The sequence below is a fragment of the Mustela erminea genome, chromosome 7 (genome assembly GCF_009829155.1).
Source record: "Mustela erminea isolate mMusErm1 chromosome 7, mMusErm1.Pri, whole genome shotgun sequence".
In the NCBI taxonomy this organism is placed as follows: domain Eukaryota; kingdom Metazoa; phylum Chordata; class Mammalia; order Carnivora; family Mustelidae; genus Mustela; species Mustela erminea.
This window is the reverse complement of record NC_045620.1, coordinates 92701313-92707312: the sequence shown is the minus strand read 5'-3', so window position 1 is coordinate 92707312 and position 6000 is coordinate 92701313. Positions and strand designations below refer to the sequence as shown.

At 40.0% G+C, this 6000-nt stretch overlaps 1 long non-coding RNA gene across 1 annotated transcript in view; it reads right to left on the bottom strand.

The window, feature by feature from the left end:
- Positions 1-1608: 1608 nt before the first annotated feature.
- The window catches only part of LOC116595811, a 36925-nt gene continuing 32533 nt past the window's right edge, over positions 1609-6000 (bottom strand). Inside the window, exon 3 of the long non-coding RNA XR_004287862.1 lies at positions 1609-1712. This is a non-coding gene — a long non-coding RNA (uncharacterized LOC116595811). The remainder of the gene's footprint in view (positions 1713-6000) is intronic.

The window sequence follows — 6000 nt, the reverse complement described above, 5'->3', positions numbered from 1 at the left end:
CATGGCAGGAATAGTCAGGCTGCAAACATTGATTTTGATTCCACATCTCCTACGGTGCTCCTGTCCCCAACTTGTTCCCTTTCTAGCACTCTGTCTCTAGTCTGTGGGGCCTGATTTCAGATTGTTTCTCTTATTTTTTCATTCATCAAATAGTTATTGAATTTCTACTTGTTCCAATTCCTATACAGTGTTATATACTAGTCACGTTGATCTAGAGTAGAAGAAAGTATGGTTTCCTCAATCAAAGAGCTTTGAGCCTCATAGGGAAACACAGATATATAAATAATTATAGTACAAGGTAACAAGTACTATTAAGCTGAACCGTGTGAAACTGCTCCTTTTGTGGGTCAGAAAAAGTCAACAAATGGCAATTTCATAAGTTATAAATGCCAGGAGAACAGAGGAAGAGGTAGGATTAAAGACTTTGGATATAATATACTTTCCAGTGGTATTATTTTTGTAAGAGGAAGCTTCTTTTGATGGATTTTCAAGCATTGGAATAGTTGCTAGGTGACATGAAATGATAAGATGCTAGTAAGAACAGCCTGATTCTCTGGGTTGTTATTTGCGAGGAACAAATCACTGAGTTACATTACTGGAAATTATAGTGAGCTTTCTTACAGCCAGAGATGTAAGTTGAATGAGAGTCATCTGCAGAGAGATGGTAATGGAAACTATGAGAGTGGGTGGGCTTGGGAAGGGAGATGCCAAGCAAGAGAAGCAAATGGACTGTGTTGTGGGGGGGAAGGGCTGGGTAGAGGAGTGGCAGAAAAAGTGACAGCACAGGACCTGCAGAATCAAAAGTGAAAAGAGTCTCAAGGATGCAGCTTGCAATAGTGTTAGGGTAGGTAGAAATGCTGACAATTGACAAAGGCTATTGGATCTGTCCATAGGAGGGTGTCGATTAACCAGAGAAGAGCTCAGGCTAAGGGTGGAAGGAGGAGTAAAGCAGCATGCACAATGGTTAACAGCCATGGGCCCTGGAATTAGAGTGCAATATTTACTTCCTGGTTCTACTGCTAACTAGCTAGGTGTGGTACTTAGCATCTCTGTTTCTGTATCCTAATTTATAAAATGAGTAGAATGACAATAGCCATCGCTGTGACAGCTTGCTCTCATGGACCCAATTCTTCCCCCTCCTGGTATCCAAACCACCCTTTACCAGGTAACCCTGTAGTACCTTCCCACTCTGCTTCTGGGCTCAGCCTTTTTTGCTTTCTTTGGCCAACAGAATGAGGTAGAAGTGATAATGGGCCAGTTTTGACGTCAAGAGAACTTGCATGTTTCTTTCTGCTTATTTTCTTGCCCCTCTGTCAACACCTGGAGAATATACTCAGAAAAGTCTGCTGGAAGAAGAAAGGTGAGTTGGCGAGAAGCTGAATCTCCCTGGTAGTCCCAGCTGAGGCCAGCCTTGACCAGCTTGCATGTGAGTGAACCAGTCACCATCAGCAGAGCCATATGGTCACCACCATACACATCCCCTGCCACCCAGCTGACCCCAGACAAGTGGGCAATATATACTTACTGTTGAATGCACTGAGATTTGGTTGTTGCTTGTTGGGTTGCATTATTGTGAAAAAAAGTAACTGATATGCTTACCTGATGGGGTTGTTGCAAGATTAAATGAGATAATGCATATAGACCACTTTGAAATGGAGCACTGTGGCATCTCATGTCAATGTCTTGCTTTACAGTTGTAAGAGATTTTCTAGCTGTAATATGAGGTGTAAAAACATGCTCTGTCAAACCAAAGGCCAAGAAGCATTTAAAATCCAGCCCCACTTCTATACCTGCCTTTTCCTCCATGATTAATTGAAACAAAGTACAATGAGGCTATTAACTGTTCCTTGAGCAATGAATGTTAAATGCAAGCAACAAATTACAGTTCAGGAGTTTATATGTCAACAGAGTCAGGCTAATTATCCAGCAAACTTCCCTCCCGTTCAAGTGTCCTTACAAGGATGAGGGCCCTACTGGCAAGGTTCCTGGAAGTTGCAGCTCATTGCAGTTGTCCCAGTTTCGGGAGTGGAGAGTCTCTTCAATAAGTCTCTCACCCTGTTTCCCTGGGCTTGAATCCCAGGTCTGCCACATGTTAGCTTTGTGACTTTGGGCAAGTTGCTTACCCTACTATGTGTGTTTTCTCATCAATAAAATGAGAATGTTCATGATGTTCTGTGAAGATTCAATTCCATAATTTGCATAAAGTGGTTAATACAGTACCACTCATATAGTCAGAACTCATTTATTTAGTAAACAAATACTTATTGAGCCTCCTGTGTACCAGGCACTATTCTAGATATTCAACAAAACACAGCAAGAAGGACACGAATCTTATATACTAATGAGAGAAACAGACAATTAACTATGAAGAGACCGAGGGGGTAAGTGTTAGAGTGTGTTAGACAATGACAGCTGGTATGGAACAAAAAGTAAAAGTAAAGCAGGGTGAGGTAATGAGAGGACTGAGCAGGAAGTAGGGAAAGTTGCAGTACTGAGGCACTATTGAGTAGGAATCAAGAAGCCTCACCAAGATGGAATTGGAACAAAGACTCAAAGGAGGTGAAACAGTGAACTGAATGGAAAGCCAGGAAGAGAGAGCACTCCAACCTCAAGCCAAGGCCTAATGGTAAGGAGCTAGCATGATCAGAAAGAGCCAGGGGAGAGGGGCAGGAGATGAGGACAAACCAATAAGAGGCTCTGATCACTTGGAGCCATGAAGGTCAGTCTCAGTGTTGACCTTCTCTGAGCTACATCCTACAGGATTCTGAGAGAAGGAGTGGCATGATCTGACTTGTATTTTAAAGGACTCAACTCTGGTCTTTGCTAAGAATAGGTTGTAAGAGAGAAAAGTAAAGTCAGGGAGACCTGTTGCTACTGCTGTATTTCAAGTGAGAGGTGGTAGAGGCTCAGGCTAGGGCTTGGGGTGCAGAGTGGGGGAGGGAAGACAAGAGGGGGCTAGCCAGGGAGGTGGTAGGAAGTGATTGGATTTGGGATATAATTGAAAGGCAAAGCTCACTGCCTTCCCAAAGAAATTAGATATGGAGTATGAGAGAAATAGTCAAGGCATCCAATATGAGCATCTGGAAAGATGTCACCTATTGGAATGTGGAAGGCTGTTGGGTGGGTGGGGGGAAGAGGCCAGCTCAGTTCAGTCTTGTTGCTCAAGAAACCTTCACTACTTTTGTTAGTATCACATGCTGCTCTGTACTGTTGCAAATGCATGTGCTGTTTTATCTCTTTCCCCAGATGGCAAACTGCTTTATGCTAGGGACCATATCATGTTCCTGTTTGAAACTGACCACAGTGCTTGGCTAAATGCCAAGTCTGCAGCACACACTAGCTATACTTCTGGTACTTGCCAAGTAAGCAAACCATCTATTTTTTAAAGTTCTATCAGAGAAAGAAAGAAAGAAAGAAAGAAAGAAAGAAAGAAAGAGGAAGGAAGGAAGGAAGATTGGTAGGTATGTAGGTGGAGAATGACCTAAATGTGTAGAGGACATTCCTTCCCACATACATAAATACCGCCCCTGGTTTACCTAAGGTACTGGGAAGCCACGTCCCTGAATTGCAGTACACTGGCACCCTTTAAATATTTCTACTAACAGTATTTTAAAATGTTGCCTTTGGCTGATTTAAGAAACAACCTTTTATTATTTTATTTTATTTTGTTTTAATCCCAGTTAGTTAACATACAGTATAATACTAGTTTCAGGTTTACAATATAATGATTCAACATTTCCATACAAAATGCAGTGCTCATCATGACAAGTACACTCCCTAATCTCCATCATCTATTAACCCGTCCCCCCCTTTCCCCCCCGCACCACCCCCCCCGTTTCCCCCCCACACCCCCCCCCCCCCCCCCCCCCGGCTCTGGTAGCCATCAGTTTGTTCTCAATAGTTAAGTTTTTTACTTGGCTTGTATTCCTCTCTCTCTGTCTTTTTTATCATTGTTTGTTTGTTTTGTTTCTTAATTCCACATATGAGTGAAATAATATAGAATTTGTCTTTCTTTTTTTTTTTTTTTTTTTTTTTTAAAGATTTTATTTTATTTATTTGTCAGAGAGAGAGCGAGCGAGAGCGAGCACAGGCAGACAGAGTGGAAGGCAGAGTCAGAGGGAGAAGCAGGCTCCCTGCGGAGCAAGGAGCCCGATGCGGGACTCGATCCCAGGACGCTGGGATCATGACCTGAGCCGAAGGCAGCTGCTTAACCAACTGAGCCACCCAGGCGTCCCTAGAATTTGTCTTTCTGACTGACTTAATTCACTTCGCTTTATACTCTCTGGCTCCACCCATTCATTGCAAATGGCAAGATTTCATTCTTTTTTATGGCTGAGTAATATTCAATGGTATATATAGACCAATTCTTCTTTATCTATTCATCTATCAATGGACTCATGGGCTGCTTCCATAATTTTGCTATTGTAAATAATTCTTCTATAAACATAGAGCTGCATGTATCCATTTGAATTAATGTTCTTGTATTTTTTTGGTAAATGGTATCATAATTACTGGACTGTAGGGTAGTTCTATTTTAAAATTTTTTAAGGAAGCTCCATACTGTTTTCCACAGTGGCTGCACCAGTTTGCATTCCCACCAACAGTATAAGAGGGTTCCTTTTTCTCCACATCCTCACCAACACTTGTTTCCTGTATACTTGATTTTAGCCATTCTGACAGGTGTGAAGTGACATCTCATTGTAGTTTTGATTTGTAGTTCCCTGATGATGGGTGATGCTGAGCATCTTTTCATGTGTCTGTTGACCATCTGCATGTCCTCTATGGAGAAATGTCTGTTCATGTCTTCTGTCCATTTTTTAATTTGGATTATTTATTTTGGGGTTGTTGGTTTATATAAGTTCTTTATATATTTTGGATACTATCATTTGCAAATATCTTCTCCCATTCAGCAGGTTGTCTTGTAGTTTTGTTGTTGTTTCTTTTGCAGTGCAGAAGCTTTTTTTTTTGATGTAGTCCCAGTAATTTAATTTTGCTTTTATTTCCTTTGTCTCAGGAGACATATCTAGGAAATACTGCTACAGCTGATGTCAGAGACATTACTGCCTATACTCTTTTCTAGAATTTTTATAGTTTCAGGTCTCACATTTAGGTCTTTAATCCACTTTGAATTTATTTTTGTGTATGGTGTAAAAAGGTCCAGCTCCATTCTTTTGCATGTAGCTGGCCAGTTTTCCCACCATTTGTTTAAGAGACTGTCCTTTTCCCATTTGACTTTTTTTCCTGCTGTGTAGATTAATTGACCATTTAATTATAGGTTTATTTCTGGGTTTCCATTCTGTTCTATTGATCTATGTGTCTATTTTTGTGCCTATACCATAATGTTTTGATTACTACAGCTTTGTAATATAACTTGAACTCTGGAGTTGTGGTACCTCCAGCTTTACTTTTCTTTTTCAATACTGTTATGGCAATTTGGAGTCTTTTGTGGTTCCACATAAATTTTAGGATTTTTGCTCTAGTTCTATGAAAAATGCTGTTGGTACTTTGATAGGGATTGCATTAAATCCATAGATTTCTTTGTGTAGTATAGACATTTTAAAAATATTTATTCTTCCCATAGATGAGCATAAATGTCTTTCCATTTCTTTGTGTCATCTTCAATTACTTTCATAAGTGTTTTATAGTTTTCAGAGTAGTTGTCTTTCACTTCTTTGGTTAAGTTTATTCCTAGGTATCCTGTTATTTTTGGTGGAATTGTAAATTGGACTGCTTTCTTAATTTCTCTTTCTGTTGCTTCATTATTAGTGTATGAAATGCAACATATTTCTACATATTGTTTTTATATCCTGTGGCATTACTGAATTCATTTATTAGTACTAGTAGTTTTTGTTGGCATCTTTAGGGTTTTCTATATACAGTATTATGTCATCTGCAAATAGTGAAAGTCTTACTTCCTAATTTGGATGCCTTTTATTTCTTCTTCTTGTCTGATTGCTGTGACTAGGACTTCTAGTACTATGTTGAATAAAAGTGGTGAGA